At 41.0% G+C, this 17,943-nt stretch overlaps 1 non-coding gene across 1 annotated transcript; it reads left to right on the forward strand.

Moving 5' to 3' along the window:
* Positions 1-1,008: 1,008 nt before the first annotated feature.
* Positions 1,009-1,116, forward strand: LOC130977383 (small nucleolar RNA R71). The gene has a single exon (XR_009085075.1). It is a non-coding gene; the product is annotated as a small nucleolar RNA R71 (small nucleolar RNA).
* The last annotated feature ends 16,827 nt before the right edge of the window (positions 1,117-17,943 follow it).

Genomic DNA, 17,943 nt, shown 5'->3' on the forward strand with positions numbered 1-17,943 from the left:
TAGCTTCATGATTGCTCCAAGATAATTAGCAACTTGCTCTTCAGTGACATACTCATCCTCTTCAGAGGAAGAATACTCATCAGAGCTCATGAAAGGCAGAAGTAAGTCCAATGGAATCTCTATGGTCTCATTTTGAGCTTCAGATTCCCATGGTTCCTCATTGGGGAACTCAATAGAGGTCAGTGCACGCCCACTGAGGTCTTCCTCAGTGGCGTTCACTTCCTCTCCTTCCTCTCCAAATTCGGCCATGTTGATGGCCTTGCACTCTCCTTTTGGATTTTCTTCTGTATTGCTTGGGAGAGTACTAGGAGGGAGTTCAGTAACTTTCTTGCTCAGCTGTCCCACTTGTGCCTCCAAATTCCTAATGGAGGACCTTGTTTCAGTCATGAAACTTTGAGTGGTTTTGATTAGATCAGAGACCATAGTTGCTAAGTCAGAGGGGTTCTGCTTAGAATTCTCTGTCTGTTGCTGAGAAGATGATGGAAAAGGCTTGCCATTGCTAAACCTATTTCTTCCACCATTATTGTTGTTAAAACCTTGTTGAGGTCTTTCTTGATTCTTCCATGAGAAATTTGGGTGATTTCTCCATGAAGAATTATAGGTGTTTCCATAGGGTTCTCCTAGGTAATTCACCTCTTCCATTGAAGGGTTCTCAGGATCATATGCTTCTTTTTCAGATGAAGCATCCTTAGTACTGCTTGGTGCATTTTGCATTCCAGACAGACTTTGAGAGATCAAATTGACTTGTTGAGTCAATATCTTGTTCTGAGGCAATATGGTATTTAGAGCATCAATCTCAAGAACTCCTTTCTTCTGATTAGTCCCATTGTTCACAGGATTCCTTTCAGAAGTGTACATGAATTGGTTATTTGCAACCATTTCAATTAGCTCTTGAGCTTCTGTAGGCATCTTCTTCAAATGAAGAGATCCTCCAGCAGAGCTATCCAAAGACATCTTGGACAGTTCAGAGAGACCATCATAGAAAATACCTATGATGCTCCATTCAGAAAGCATGTCAGAAGGACATCTTCTGATCAATTGTTTGTATCTTTCCCAAGCTTCATAGAGGGATTCTCCATCCTTCTGTCTGAAGGTTTGGACTTCCACTCTAAGCTTACTCAATTTTTGAGGTGGAAAGAACTTTGCCAAGAAGGCATTGACTAGCTTTTCCCATGAGTCCAGGCTTTCTTTAGGTTGTGAGTCCAACCATGTCCTAGCTCTGTCTCTTACAGCAAAAGGGAATAGCATAAGTCTGTAGACCTCAGGGTCAACCCCATTAGTCTTGACAGTGTCACAGATTTGCAAGAATTCAGCTAAGAACTGATGAGGATCTTCCAATGGAAGTCCATGGAACTTGCAATTCTGTTGCATTAGAGAAACTAATTGAGGCTTAAGCTCAAAGTTGTTTGCTCCAATGGCAGGGATAGAGATGCTTCTCCCATAGAAGTCGGGAGTAGGTGCAGTAAAGTCACCCAGCACCTTCCTTGCATTGTTTGCATTGTTGTTGTTTTCGGCTGCCATGGGTTCTTCTTCTTTGAAGATTTCTGTTAGGTCCTCTACAGAGAGTTGTGCCTTAGCTTCTTTTAGCTTTCGCTTCAAGGTCCTTTCAAGTTCAGGGTCAGCTTCAACAAGAATGCCTTTGTCTCTGCTCCTGCTCATATGAAAGAGAAGAGAACAAGAAAATGTGGAATCCTCTATGTCACAGTATAGAGATTCCTTGAGGTGTCAGAAGAACAGAAAAATAGAAGAAAGAGGTAGAAGAATTCGAACTTGATCAGAGAGAGTTCGAATTGTGCATTGAGAAGGAGTGGTACTCCATAAATAAAAGGATGTGGGAAGAGGGGAAGAGAATTTTCGAAAATTAATTAAAAAGTTTTTAAAATCATTTTGAAAAATTGATTGATAATTTTCGAAAACTCATAGTGGAAAAGGAATCAAGTGATTTTTGAAAAAGATTTTGAAATTAGAAGTCAAAAAGATTTGGTTGAAAACTATTTTGAAAAAAATGTGGTTAAGAAGATATGATTGGTTTTTAAAAAAATATGTGATTGAGAAGATATGATTTGAAAACAATTTTAAAAAGATTTGATAAAAAAAATTAATGACTTGCCTAACAAGAAAAGATATGATTCAAACATTAAACTTTTCTCAACAGAAAAGGCAACATACTCGAAATGTTCAATCAAATCATTAATTGTTAGCAAGTATCTTTGAAAAAGGAAAGAAATTGATTTTGAAAACATTTGATTGAAAAGATATGATTTGAAAAAGATTTGATTTTGAAAAACTTTGAAAACTTGAAAAAAATTGATTTGAAAACAAAATCCTCCCCCTTGTGCCATCCTGGCGTTAAACGCCCAGAATGGTGCACATTCTGGCGTTTAACGCCCAATGCACTACCTTTTTGGGTGTTAAACGCCCAACCAGGCACCCTGGCTGGCGTTTAAACGCCAGTCTGTCCTTCTTCACTGGGCGTTTTGAACGCCCAGCTTTTTCTGTGTAATTCCTCTGCTGCATGTTATGAATCTTCAGTTCCCTGTACTATTGACTTGAAAATAGAACCAAGATCAAATAAACAATACATGCAAGACACCAAACTTAAAATTAGACACTAGACTCAAACAAGAAACATAAAATCTTTTTGGTTTTTTTTTATGATTTTGAAATTTTTTTGTGTTTTTTCGAAAATTATATGGAAATAGAAAATAAAAGTTTCAGAATTCTTAATTTGGATTCCAGGAATCATTGCAATGCTAGTCTAAGACTCCGGTCCAGGAATTAGACATGGCTTCACAGCCAGCCAAGCTTTCAAAGAAAGCTTCGGTCCAAAACACTAGACATGGCCAATGGCCAGCCAAGCCTTAGCAGATCATTGCTCCAATAGCAAGATTGATAGAGATCAACAAGCTCTTGTGATGATCAGTTGAAACCTCGGTCCAATAAGATTAGACATGGCTTCTCAGCCAGCCAGATTTCAACAGATCATCATGAAACACTAGAATTCCTTCTTAAGAACTCTGAAGAAAAATACCTAATCTAAGCAACAAGATGAACCGTCAGTTGTCCATACACAAAACAATCCCTGGCAACGGCGCCAAAAACTTGGTGTGCGAAATTGTGATCACTACTTTTCACAACTCAAATAATCCCTAGTAATGGCCCCAAGAACTTGGTGCTCAATACCATGGCATAAACACAACTTTGCACAACTAACCAGCAAGTGCACTGGGTCGTCCAAGTAATAAACCTTACGCGAGTAAGGGTCGATCCCACGGAGATTGTTGGTATGAAGCAAGCTATGGTCACCTTGTAAATCTTAGTCAGGCAGACTCAAATGGGTATAGTGATATACGAATAAAGCATAAAGATAAAGATAGAGGTACTTATGTAATTCATTGGTAGGAACTTCAGATAAGCGTATGAAGATGCCTTCCCTTCCGTCTCTCTACTTTCCTACTGTCTTCATCCAATCCTTCTTACTCCTTTCCATGGCAAGCTTATGTAGGGTTTCACCGTTGTCAGTGGCTACCTCCCATCCTCTCAGTGAAAATGTTCCTATGCTCTGTCACAGCATATGGCTAATCAGCTGTCGGTTCTCGGTCAGGCCGGAATAGAATCCAGTGATTCTTTTGCGTCTGTCACTAACGCCCCGCCTGCTAGGAGTTTGAAGCACGTCACAGTCATTCAATCATTGAATCCTACTCAGAATACCACAGACAAGGTTAGACCTTCCGGATTCTCTTGAATGCCACCATCTGTTCTCGCCTATACCACGAAGACTCTGATCTCACGGAATGGCTGGCTTGTTTGTCAGTCGAGCACTCGGTTGTCAGGCGATCAACCATGCATCGTGTATCAGGAATCCAAGAGATATTCACTAGAGCCTTGGTTGCTTGTAGAACAAAAGTGGTTGTCAGTCACCTTGTTCATAGGTGAGAATGATGATGAGTGTCACGGATCATCACATTCATCAAGTTGAAGAACAAGTGATATCTTGGACAAAGAACAAGCGGAATTGAATAGAAGAACAATAGTAATTGCATTAATACTCGAGGTACAGTAGAGCTCCACACCTTAATCTATGGTGTGTAGAAACTCCACCGTTGAAAATACATAAGAACAAGGTCTAGGCATGGCCGAATGGCCAGCCTCCCAAAGTGAGTTCAATCATAAAAACATGATCAAAAGCTCCCTAATACAATAGTAAAAGGTCCTACTTATAGAAAACTAGTAGCCTAGGGTGTACAGAGATGAGTAAAGGACATAAAAATCCACTTCCGGGCCCACTTGGTGTGTGCTTGGGCTGAGCAATGAAGCAATTTCGTGTAGAGACTCTTCTTGGAGTTAAACGCCAGCTTTTATGCCAGTTTGGGCGTTTAACTCCCATTTAGGTGCCAGTTCCGGCGTTTAACGCTGGAATTCCTGAGGGTGACTTTGAACGCCGGTTTGGGCCATCAAATCTTGGGCAAAGTATGGACTATCATATATTGCTGGAAAGCCCAGGATGTCTACTTTCCAACGCCGTTGAGAGCGCGCCAATTGGGCTTCTGTAGCTTCAGAAAATCCACTTCGAATGCAGGGAGATCAGAATCCAACAGCATCTGCAGTCCTTTTCAGTCTCTGAATCAGATTTTTTGCTCAGGTCCTTCAATTTCAGCCAGAAAATCCCTGAAATCACAGAAAAACACACAAACTCATAGTAAAGTCCAGAAAAGTGAATTTTAACTAAAAACTAATAAAAATATACTAAGAACTCAACTAAAACTACTAAAAACATACTAAAAACATTGCCAAAAAGGGTACAAATTATCCGCTCATCACTTTCCACCAAGGGAGAAGGTTTAATCATTGAGCTCGGCATGCAAGTACCTCCTTTGTCAGAGAGTGGTGGAGGTTTGAAAACCTTAAAGACCATCCAATTCTCATGTAACCTCAGCACCATTTCACCTTTCTCAACATCAATTAGGGCTCTTCCAGTAGCAAGGAATGTCCTTCCGAAGATGATGGAGTCATCTGTATCCTCTCCCATGTCAAGTATCATGAAATCTACAGGGAGAAATAGCTCTCCAACCTTGACTAGTACATTCTCCACTAGCCCCATATGCTTACCTCAGAGACTTGTCAGCCATTTGCAGGGTTATCCTTGTTTCTTATACTTCTTGGATTTCCAGCTTCTTCATTATGGACAGTGATGAGCGGATAATTTATACACTTTTTGGCATTGTTTTTAGTATGTTTTTAGTATGATTTAGTTAATTTTTAGTATATTCTTATTAGTTTTTAATTAAAATTCACTTTTCTGGACTTTACTATGAGTTTGTGTGTTTTTCTGTGATTTCAGGTATTTTCTGGCTGAAATTGAGGGTCCTGAGCAAAAATCTGATCCAGAGACTGAAAAGGACTGCAGATGCTGTTGGATTCTGACCTCCCTGCACTCGAAGTGGATTTTCTGGAGCTACAGAAGCCCAATTGGCGCGCTCTCAACGGCATTGGAAAGTAGACATCCTGGGCTTTCCAGCAATATATGATAGTCCATACTTTGCCCAAGATTTGATGGCCCAAACCGGCGTTCAAAGTCACCCTCAGGAATTCCAGCGTTAAACGCCGGAACTGGCATAAAACTTGGAGTTAAACGCCCAAACTGGCATGAAAGCTGGCGTTTAACTCCAGAAAAGGTCTCTACACGAAAATGCTTCATTGCTCAGCCCAAGCACACACCAAGCGGGCCCGGAAGTGGATTTTTCTGTCATTTACTCATTTCTGTAAACCTTAGGTTACTAGTTTACTATTAATAGGATCTTTTGACATTGTATCTGTACCTCATGACATTTTTACACGTTTCTTTGTGTACCTTCCACAGTATGAGCCTCTAAACCCCATGGTTGGGGGTGAGGAGCTCTGCTGTGTCTTGATGGATTAATGCAATTACTACTGTTTCTTATTCAATCATGCTTGCTTCCATTCTAAGATAACACTTGTTCTTAATCCGGATGAATGTGATGATCCGTGACAATCATCATCATTCTCAACTATGAACGTGTGCCTGACAACCACCTCCGTTCTACCTTAGATTGAGTAGTTATCTCTTGGATTCTTTAATCGGAATCTTCGTGGTATAAGCTAGAACTGATGGCGGCATTCAAGAGAATCCGGAAGGTCTAAACCTTGTCTGTGGTATTCTGAGTAGGATTCAATGACTGAATGACTGTGACGTGCTTCAAACTCCTAGCAGGCGGGGCGTTAGTGACAGACGCAAAAGAATCACTGGATTCTATTCCGGCCTGACCGAGAACCGACAGATGATTAGCCATGCTGTGACAGAGCATAGGAACATTTTCACTGAGAGGATGGGAGGTAGCCACTGACAACGGTGAAACCCTACATACAGCTTGCCATGGAAGGAGCCTTGCGTGTTTGATGAAGAAGACAGTAGGAAAGCAGAGATTCAGAAGATGGAGCATCTCCAAAACCCCAGCCTATTCTCCATTACTGCAATACAAGTAACCATTTCATGTTCTTTTGCTTTTTGCAATCAATCCTGATAATTTCTGATATCCTGACTAAGATTTAGAAGATAACCATAGCTTGCTTCAAGCCGACAATCTCCGTGGGATCGACCCTTGCTCACGCAAGGTATTACTTGGACGACCCAGTGCACTTGCTGGTTAGTTGTGCGAGGTTGCAAAAGTGTGATTGCAATTTCGTGCACCAAGTTTTTGGCGCCGTTGCCGGGGATTGTTCGAGTTTGGACAACTGACGGCTTATCTTGTTGCTTAGATTAGGACTGTTTTATTTTTGTTGGTTTAGAGTCTTCTAGTTGAGTCTAGTTTCATATTTTAAGTTTGGTGTCTTTTGCATGCTTTTGTTTTTCTTTTAAAATTTTCGACTTTGCATGTTCTTAGTCCCTTTTTTTGATTCATAAAAATTCTAAGTTTGGTGTCCTCTTTGTGTTTTTCCCTTAAAATTTTCGAAAAAATTAGTGTTTGATTTCTAAAAATTTTAAGTTTGGTGTCTCTTTGTGTTTTTCTCTTTCCTCTTTTCAAAAATCAAATCTTTTTCAAAAAATTTTTCAATCATATCTTTTTAATTGCTATTTTCAAAATCTTTTTAAGTGACTAATTGATTCAGTTCTCAATTTACTTTGATCTTATTTTCTTTTTGATTTTCGAATTTTTATTTTAATTTTCCTTTGCTTTATTTTATTTTTTTCGTTAATTCAAAAAAATTCAAAAAAAAAAAGAAACAAAATTTATCTGTTTGTAATCATAGTCATTTCCCTTTTGTCCATTATGGACATAAGTGGGATTGATCAGTCCAAAAGGACTCTGGGGTCATATGCTAACCCCATTACAGCTGCATATGGGAGTAGCATCTGTACACCTCCCATCAAAGCAAGCAGCTTTGAGCTAAATCCTCAACTCATTATCATAGTGCAGCAAAATTGCCAGTATTCCGGTCTTCCACAGGAAGAACCTACTGAGTTTCTGGCACAGTTCTTACAAATTGCTGACACAGTACATGATAAAGAGGTGGATCAGGATGTTTACAGACTATTACTGTTTCCATTTGCTATAAAAGATCAAGCTAAAAGGTGGTTAAATAACCAACCTACAGCAAGCATAAAGACATGGAAACAGTTGTCAGACAAATTCCTGAATCATTTTTACCCTCCAAAGAGGATGACACAGCTAAGGCTGGACATCCAAGGCTTTAAACAAGAGGATAATGAATCCCTTTACAATGCCTGGGAGAGGTATAGAGGTATGCTAAGGAAATGTCCCTCTGAAATGTTTTCAGAGTGGGTGCAGTTAGACATTTTCTACTATGGGCTTACAGAAAAAGCTCAGATGTCTTTAGATCACTCAGCTGGTGGATCTATACACATGAGGAAGACAATTGAAGAAGCTCAAGAGCTTATAGACACTGTTGCTAGAAACCAATATTTGTATTCTAGCAATGAGTTCTCTCCAGAAGAGGAAGTCATGACAGTAGTCACTGACTCTAATCCTCAAGAACAGATAATCGAGCTTAATCAACAATTACTCCTGATGACAGAACAGTTAGCAGAATTTAAAGAGATGCTCTATGAAACTAAAGTTGCTAACAAGAGCATAGAACTACAGTTGAATCAGGCAAAGCAGCAAATATCTAAACAGATAACAGAGGAGTGTCAAGCAGTTCAACTAAGGAGTGGGAAGACCTTGAATAACACTGCTCAAAAAAGTAAAATGCCAAACAAGGAACAATTGACAGAGGACAAACAAACTACTGTTCAAAATCCCTCTGAGGATAGTAAGAGCCCAGAGAGGAATGACATTGGCGTTCAAATGCCAGAAAGGGAAGGAAAGCTGGCGTTAAACGCCCATTCCTTGCCCAGTTCTGGCGTTCAAACGCCAGAAAAGGGGGAAAAGTTGGCGTTAAACGCCCAATTTCCACCCAATCCTGGCGTTCAAACGCCAAGGGAATATCAGACACCTGAAAGTGCTGACAGTAATCCCTCTAAAAAGGCTTCTTCAACCACTTCTGTAAGGAATAAACCTGCAGCATCTAAGGTTGAAGAATATCAAGCCAAGATGCCTTATCCTCAGAAACTCCGCAAAGCGGAACAGGATAAGCAATTTGCCCGCTTTGCAGACTATTTAAGGACTCTTGAAATAAAGATTCCGTTTGCAGAGGCACTTGAGCAAATACCTTCTTATGCTAAGTTCATGAAGGAAATCTTAAGTCATAAGAAGGATTGGAGAGAAACTGAAAAAGTGTTTCTCACTGAAGAATGCAGTGCAGTCATTCTAAAAAGCTTACCAGAGAAGCTTCAAGATCCTGGAAGCTTTCTGATACCATGCACATTAGAAGGCACTTGCACCAAGACAGCCCTATATGATCTTGGAGCAAGCATCAATTTAATACCTGCATCCACTATCAGAAAGCTTGGGTTAACTGGAGAAGTCAAGCCAACCAGGATATGCCTCCAACTTGCTGATGGCTCCATTAAACATCCATCAGGCATAATAGAGGATATGATTGTCAAGGTTGGGCCATTTGCCTTTCCCACTGACTTTGTAGTGCTGGAAATGGAGGAGCACAAGAGTGCCACTCTCATTCTAGGAAGACCTTTCCTAGCAACTGGACGAACTCTTATTGATGTACAAAAAGGGGAAGTAACCTTGAGAGTCAATGAAGATGAGTTCAAGTTGAATGCTGTAAAAGCTATGCAGCATCCAGACACACCAAATGACTGCATGGGCGCTGACATTATTGACTCTCTGGTAGAAGAGATCAATATGGCTGAAAGCCTAGAATCAGAGCTTGAGGACATCTTCAAAGATGCTCAAACTGATCAGGAAGAACCAGAGGAGGTAAAGGAATTTTCGAAAATTCCTCAGGAGGAGGATAAACCTCCCAAACCTGAACTCAAACCACTACCATCATCCCTGAAATACGTATTTCTGGGAGAGGGTGACACTTTTCCAGTGATTATAAGCTCTGCTTTAAATCCACAGGAAGAGGAAGCACTGATTAAAGTGCTAAGGACACACAAGACAGCTCTTGGGTGGTCCATAAGTGATCTCAAGGGTATTAGCCCAGCTAGATGCATGCACAAGATCCTGTTGGAGGATAATGCCAAACCAGTGGTCCAACCACAGAGGAGGCTAAATCCTGCCATGAAGGAGGTGGTGCAGAAAGAGGTCACTAAATTACTAGAGGCTGGGATTATTTATCCTATTTCTGATAGCCCCTGGGTGAGCCCTGTCCAAGTTGTTCCCAAAAAGGGAGGCATGACAGTGGTTCATAATGAAAAAAATGAACTGGTTCCTACAAGGACAGTCACAGGGTGGCGCATGTGTATTGATTACAGAAGGCTCAACACAGCCACCAGAAATGATCATTTTCCTTTACCATTCATAGACCAAATGCTAGAAAGACTAGCTGGCCATGATTATTACTGCTTTTTGGATGGCTATTCAGGCTACAACCAAATTGCAGTAGATCCCCAGGACCAAGAGAAAACAGCATTCACTTGCCCTTCTGGCGTGTTTGCCTACAGGAGGATGCCTTTTGGTCTGTGCAATGCACCTGCAGCCTTTCAAAGGTGCATGCTCTCTATCTTCTCAGATATGGTAGAGAAATTTCTGGAAGTCTTCATGGATGACTTTTCAGTATATGGAGACTCATTTGGCTCCTGTCTTAATCACCTAGCACTTGTCCTGAAAAGGTGCCAAGAGACTAACCTGGTTTTAAACTGGGAGAAATGTCACTTTATGGTGACTGAAGGAATTGTCCTTGGGCACAAAATTTCAAGCAAGGGAATAGAGGTGGATAAGGCAAAGGTAGAGGTAATTAAAAAATTACCACCACCTGCCAATGTTAAGGCAATCAGAAGCTTTCTGGGGCATGCAGGATTCTACAGAAGGTTTATAAAGGATTTTTCGAAAATTGCAAAACCTTTAAGTAACCTGCTAGCTGCTGACACACCATTTGTGTTTGACACACAGTGTCTGCAGGCATTTGAGACCCTGAAAGCTAAGCTGGTCACAGCACCAGTCATCTCTGCACCAGATTGGGCATTACCATTTGAATTAATGTGTGATGCCAGTGATCATGCCATTGGTGCAGTGTTGGGACAGAGGCATAACAAACTTCTGCATGTCATTTATTATGCTAGCCGTGTTCTAAATGATGCACAGAAGAGTTACACAACCACAGAAAAAGAATTACTTGCAGTGGTCTATGCCATTGACAAGTTTAGATCCTACCTAGTGGGATCAAAGGTGATTGTGTACACTAACCATGCTGCTCTTAAATACTTACTCACAAAGCAGGATTAGAAACCCAGGCTTATAAGATGGGTGTTGCTTCTGCAAGAGTTTGATATAGAAATAAGAGACAGAAAAGGGACAGAGAACCAAGTAGCTGATCATCTGTCCCGGATAGAACCAGTAGCTGGGGCGTCCCTCCCTTCTATTGAGATCTCTGAGACTTTCCCAGATGAGCAACTCTTTGCCATTCAGGAAGCCCCATGGTTTGCAGATATTGCAAATTTTAAAGCTGTGAGGTTCATACCCAAGGAGTACAGCAGTGTGCAAAGAAAGAAATTGCTTTCAGATGCCAAGTACTACCTCTGGGATGAACCATATCTCTTTAAGAGATGTGCTGACGGAGTGATCCGCAGATGTGTACCCAGAGAAGAAGCACAAAGGATCCTATGGCATTGCCATGGATCACAGTATGGAGGACATTTTGGAAGTGAGCGAACAGCCACTAAAGTCCTCCAATGTGGCTTCTACTGGCCTACTCTCTATAAAGATTCCCGAGAGTTTGTGAGGAACTGTGACAGTTGCCAAAGAGCTGGTAACCTGCCTCATGGATATGCCATGCCTCAACAAGGGATATTAGAGATAGAATTGTTTGATGTATGGGGAATTGATTTCATGGGGCCATTCCCACCATCATACTCAAACACTTACATTCTGGTGGCAGTGGACTATGTATCTAAGTGGGTAGAAGCAATTGCTACACCCACTAATGATACCAAGACTGTACTGAAATTCCTCCAGAAAAACATTTTCAGCAGGTTTGGTGTCCCCAGAGTGCTAATCAGTGATGGGGGCACTCATTTCTGCAATAAACAACTATACTCTGCTATGGTTAGATATGGAATCAGCCATAAAGTGGCAACTCCGTATCATCCACAGACAAATGGGCAAGCTGAAGTCTCCAACAGAGAGCTAAAAAGAATCCTAGAACGGACTGTGATAGCCCGGAGAAAGGATTGGGCAAAGAGCTTGGATGATGCTCTGTGGGCATACAGAACAGCATTCAAGACTCCTATAGGAACCTCTCCATACCAATTGGTGTATGGGAAGGCCTGTCATCTGCCCGTGGAACTAGAACATAAAGCCTATTGGGCAACCAGGTTCCTAAACATGGATGCACAGTTAGTTGGTGAAAAGAGATTACTCCAGCTAAATGAGCTAGAGGAGTTTAGACTCAATGCCTTTGAAAATGCAAAAATTTATAAGGAAAAGGCAAAGAAATGGCATGACAAGAAGTTGTCAACCAGAGTCTTTGAGCCAGGACAAAAAGTTCTGCTCTTCAACTCTAGGCTCAGACTGTTTCCAGGAAAACTCAAATCCCGGTGGAGGGGTCCGTATGTGATTACAGGAGTGTCACCATATGGATATGTTGAGCTTCAGGATACTGATTCTGACAAAAAGTTCATTGTAAATGGACAGAGAATCAAGCACTATCTTGAAGGAAATTTTGAGCAGGAATGCTCAAAACTGAGACTTGAGTGATTCTCAGCGAAAGTCCAGCTAAAGACAGTAAAAAAGCGCTTGCTGGGAGGCAACCCAGTCATTAGAAGGTTGTATGAATTGTTCTTACAGAGGCAAGTATCAAAAAATAAAGGAATTCACAGAGTTACAGAAGGATTCAGCTCAAAAAGCAGAGAAAATGAGCTTACTGGCGAAAAAATGCCAGTAAGGGGCATTTTGGGCGTTAAACGCCAGAATGGGTACCATTCTGGGCGTTTAACGCCAGTAATGGTACCATTTTGGGCGTTAAACGCCAGAATGGGCACCATTCTGGGCGTTTAACGCCCAGTGATAAAGGATTTCTGGCGTTTAACGCCAGCCAGGGCACCTGGCTGGGCGTTAAACGCCCAAAAGGGGCATCAAATGGGCGTTAAACGCCAGAATGGGTGCCATTCTGGGCGTTTAACGCCAGAAAGGTGGGGGGACCACAACTTCGTTTTCAACTCAAATTTTTTCAAACTTTCCTTTTCTTACCCATACTCTTCTACATAAATGCACTTCAACCTTTCATCCTTCACTTTCAAATCTTCACAAATTAAAACCATTCTTCAAATCTATTTCAAATTAATCCCAAATCTTCTTCAAAAACTCACGCTTTTCTCAAATCCTTTCCATATCTTCTCAAATTTTCCTTCAAATTCTTATTTTTTCGAAAACTCCCCTCCCCACCTTATAAATACACGTTTGGTTCCCTCTCTCCACCACACCATTCGAATTTCCTCTTCCTCCCCCTCTCTTCTCTCTTTTCTTTTGCTTGAGGACAAGCAAACCTCTAAGTTTGGTGTGCTTTTCCGTGATCACTAAGCCAAGATTCATCAATATCATGGCTCCTAAGGGAAAACAAACCAATTTAAGAGGCAAGAAAGAGAATAATCCAAAGAATCCTTGGAATCAAGAGAAGTTCTTAACCAAAGAACATGAAGACCATTATCACAAAATAATGGGTTTGAGGTCAGTGATCCCGGAAGTAAAATTTGATCTGAAAGAAGATGAATATCCGGGGATCCAAGAGCAAATTCGAAACAGAGGATGGGAAGTTCTAACCAATCCTGAGACAAAGGTTGGAAGGAACATGGTTCAGGAGTTCTACTCAAATCTGTGGCTGACAGATAAGCAGAGAATGACTGGAACCGCTTACCATACCTACAGAACCATGGTCAGAGGGAAAGTTATGTACTTCCATCTGGACAAAATAAGAGAAATCTTCAAATTGCCTCAACTGCAAGATGATCCTGACTCCTTTAATAGGAGGATGGTGAGAGTAGATAAAGGGTTGGATCAAGTTCTAGAGGACATATGCCTCCCTGGGACTAAGTGGATAACCAATTCAAAGGGTGTCCCAAACCAACTCAAGAGGGGAGACCTCAAGCCAATTGCAAGAGGTTGGCTAGACTTTATTGGGCGTTCCATATTGCCCACTAGCAACCGTTCTGAGGTCACCATCAAGAGGGCAGTGATGATTCATTGCATTATGCTTGGAAAAGAAGTGGAGGTCCATCATGTGATTGCTTGTGAGATTTACACAATTGCAAATAAAAATTCCACTGAAGCCAAACTGGCTTACCCAAGCTTGATCTCCTTGCTCTGTAAAGAGGCTGGGGTGAAGATGGGAGTAGATGAATTCATACCCATTGAACATCCAATCACCAAGAAGTCAATGGAAGGACAAGTGCAAGACAACTCTATCAAAAGGAGGGCGCAGGAGTTCCTCCCTGAATTTCCTGAAATTGGCTACTGGGCCAGCCTGGAAGCATCTATCACCAAGTTGCAAGAGACTATGGAGCAACTTAAGGAAGAACAGCAGAATCAGAACTGCATGCTCTGCAAATTGCTGAAGGAACAAGAGAAGCAGGGGCGTGAAATCCAAGAGATGAAACGCCAAAAGCTCTCCTCTCAACCTGAGGGAGCATCCACTTCTCAAAATCAAGGTTGTTGAGTCCTAACTCTGTGAAAACCTCTATCATTAGGAGCCTATTTCTGCGTTTTTCTTTTGTTTTCTATTCCTATTTTTATTTTCTCATCTTATATCTATATTTGAGTCTTGTTCTTAATTCATAATTAATAAAATTAAAATTTATGCCTTAAAGTTATGAATGTCCTATGAATCCATCACCTCTCTTAAATGAAAAATGCTTTAATCACAAAAGAACAAGAAATACAGGATTTCGAAATTTATCCTTGAAACTAGTTGAATTAGTTTGATGTGGTGACAATGCTTTTTGTTTTCTGAATGAATGCTTGAACAGTGCATATGTCTTTTGAATTTGTTGTTTCAAGAATGTTAAAATTGTTGGCTCTTGAAAGAATGATGGAAAAGGAGAACTGTTATTAAGGATCTGAAAAATCATCAAATTGATTCTTGAAGCAAGAAAAAGCAGTGAATGCAAAAAAAAAAATTTCGAAAAAAAAAGAGAGAAGAAAAAGAAAAATAAAGAAATAAAGTTGTGAACCAAAGCAAAAAGAGTGTGCTTAAGAACCCTGGACACCTCTAATTGGGGACTTTAGCAAAGCTGAGTCACAATCTAAAAAGGTTCACCCAATTATGTGTCTGTGGCATGTATGTATCCGGTGGTAATACTGGAAGACAGAGTGCTTTGGGCCACAGCCAAGACTCATACACTAGCTATGTTCAAGAATCAATATACTTAACTAGGAGAATCAATAACACTATCTGAGTTCTGAGTTCTTATAGATGCCAATCATTCTGAACTTCAAGGGATAGAGTGAGATGCCAAAACTGTTCGGAGGCAAAAAGCTACTAGTCCCGCTCATCTAATTGGAGCTATGTTTCCTTGATATTTTGGAGTCTATAGTATATTCTCTTCTTTTTATCCTATTTTGATTTTCAGTTGCTTGGGGACAAGCAACAATTTAAGTTTGGTGTTGTGATGAGCGGATAATTTATACACTTTTTGGCATTGTTTTTAGTATGTTTTTAGTATGATTTAGTTAATTTTTAGTATATTCTTATTAGTTTTTAATTAAAATTCACTTTTCTGGACTTTACTATGAGTTTGTGTGTTTTTCTGCGATTTCAGGTATTTTCTGGCTGAAATTGAGGGTCCTGAGCAAAAATCTGATCCAGAGACTGAAAAGGACTGCAGATGCTGTTAGATTCTGACCTCCCTGCACTCGAAGTGGAGTTTCTGGAGCTACAGAAGCCCAATTGGCGCGCTCTCAACGGCATTGGAAAGTAGACATCCTGGGCTTTCCAGCAATATATGATAGTCCATACTTTTCCCAAGATTTGATGGCCCAAACCGGCGTTCAAAGTCACCCTCAGGAATTCCAGCGTTAAACGCCGGAACTGGCATAAAACTTGGAGTTAAACGCCCAAACTGGCATGAAAGCTGGCGTTTAACTCCAGAAAAGGTCTCTACACGAAAATGCTTCATTGCTCAGCCCAAGCACACACCAAGCGGGCCCGGAAGTGGATTTTTCTGTCATTTACTCATTTCTGTAAACCTTAGGTTACTAGTTTACTATTAATAGGATCTTTTGACATTGTATCTGTACCTCATGACATTTTTACACGTTTCTTTGTGTACCTTCCACAGTATGAGCCTCTAAACCCCATGGTTGGGGGTGAGGAGCTCTGCTGTGTCTTGATGGATTAATGCAATTACTACTGTTTCTTATTCAATCATGCTTGCTTCCATTCTAAGATAACACTTGTTCTTAATCCGGATGAATGTGATGATCCGTGACAATCATCATCATTCTCAACTATGAACGTGTGCCTGACAACCACCTCCGTTCTACCTTAGATTGAGTAGTTATCTCTTGGATTCTTTAATCGGAATCTTCGTGGTATAAGCTAGAACTGATGGCGGCATTCAAGAGAATCCGGAAGGTCTAAACCTTGTCTGTGGTATTCTGAGTAGGATTCAATGACTGAATGACTGTGACGTGCTTCAAACTCCTAGCAGGCGGGGCGTTAGTGACAGACGCAAAAGAATCACTGGATTCTATTCCGGCCTGACCGAGAACCGACAGATGATTAGCCATGCTGTGACAGAGCATAGGAACATTTTCACTGAGAGGATGGGAGGTAGCCACTGACAACGGTGAAACCCTACATACAGCTTGCCATGGAAGGAGCCTTGCGTGTTTGATGAAGAAGACAGTAGGAAAGCAGAGATTCAGAAGATGGAGCATCTCCAAAACCCCAGCCTATTCTCCATTACTGCAATACAAGTAACCATTTCATGTTCTTTTGCTTTTTGCAATCAATCCTGATAATTTCTGATATCCTGACTAAGATTTAATTACAAGATAACCATAGCTTGCTTCAAGCCGACAATCTCCGTGGGATCGACCCTTGCTCACGCAAGGTATTACTTGGACGACCCAGTGCACTTGCTGGTTAGTTGTGCGAGGTTGCAAAAGTGTGATTGCAATTTCATGCACCAGACAGCGGCATTAGATTTATGCTTAAAACAAGGTCACACAGTGCTTTCTCAAAAGTAATATTTCCAATGGTACAGGGAATTAGGAAGCTTCCTGGATTAGGCATCTTTTTGGGCAGCTTCCTTTAAATCAGTGCATTGCACTCCTTCGTCAAGACCACAGTTTTATCTCCCTTCAAGGCCTTCTTCTCAGAGAGTAGACTTTTCAAGAAGGCTATATAGGGAGGCATCTTCTCCAACATCTCAATGAAAGGAATATTGATGTGCAGCTTTTTAAAGATTTCCAAAAACTTACTGAACTGCTCATCCTTGGTCTCCTCTTGAAGCTTTTGAGGGTGTGGTACTTCAGGCTTCTGTGTCACCAATAGGGCGTATAGTAATGAGCTTCTAGCCTTTTCTTGAGCCTTTTCTTCCTTCAATTTCTCAACAACATGCACCTCCTTAGGCTCGACCTCTATGGCCATGATGAGGGCCTTGCAGTATTCTTTTGGGTTTACCTCTATGTTACTAGGAAGAGTTTTAGGAGGTCTCTCAGGTATCCTCTTACTCAACTAACCCATTTGTACTTCCAAGTTTCAAATTGAAGCTCTTGCCTCTTGCATAAAGCAGTGAGTAGTCTTGGAAAGTTTAGTAACTAGTGTGGTCACTTTAGAGATGCTCTGCAGCTAAGAGGACTCTTGTTGCTTGATAAACCCCATTTTTAGGATTTATCTTGTGATGAATTTAGAGCATTTTATTAACCTTTTCAATAAAATATCATAGTTTCATGATTGTCTACTAATTTGTGCTTAGATGTGAAAACATGCTTTTGGACCCTTAAATTGATAATTTTAATCTTCCTTTGATTCCACTAGATGCCTTGATATATTTGCTAGTGATTTCAGATTGAAAAGGGCTAGGAATGGATCAAAGGAGTGAAGAGAAAGCATGCAAAGTAGAGAGATCATGAAAAGACAAAGATTTGGGATACGTCCATGGAGGCGCGCGTGCACTAGACGCATACGCGCAGATTGTAAAAACCACATGGATGCGTACGCGTGCTGTACGCATACGCATCGATGCTGGCACGTGATTTTTAAGTGAAATCGTGCCTAGCGAATTCACGGAGGCTGTGGGGCCCATTTTGGAACCAACTTTGGCGCCAAAATGCTTAAAAGGACCAAGGATTAAAGGAGATTGAGGACCTTGGATCAAGTTTTGATCATTACCAAGGTTGCGAG

The sequence above is a fragment of the Arachis stenosperma genome, chromosome 4 (genome assembly GCF_014773155.1).
Source record: "Arachis stenosperma cultivar V10309 chromosome 4, arast.V10309.gnm1.PFL2, whole genome shotgun sequence".
NCBI classification, from domain to species: domain Eukaryota; kingdom Viridiplantae; phylum Streptophyta; class Magnoliopsida; order Fabales; family Fabaceae; genus Arachis; species Arachis stenosperma.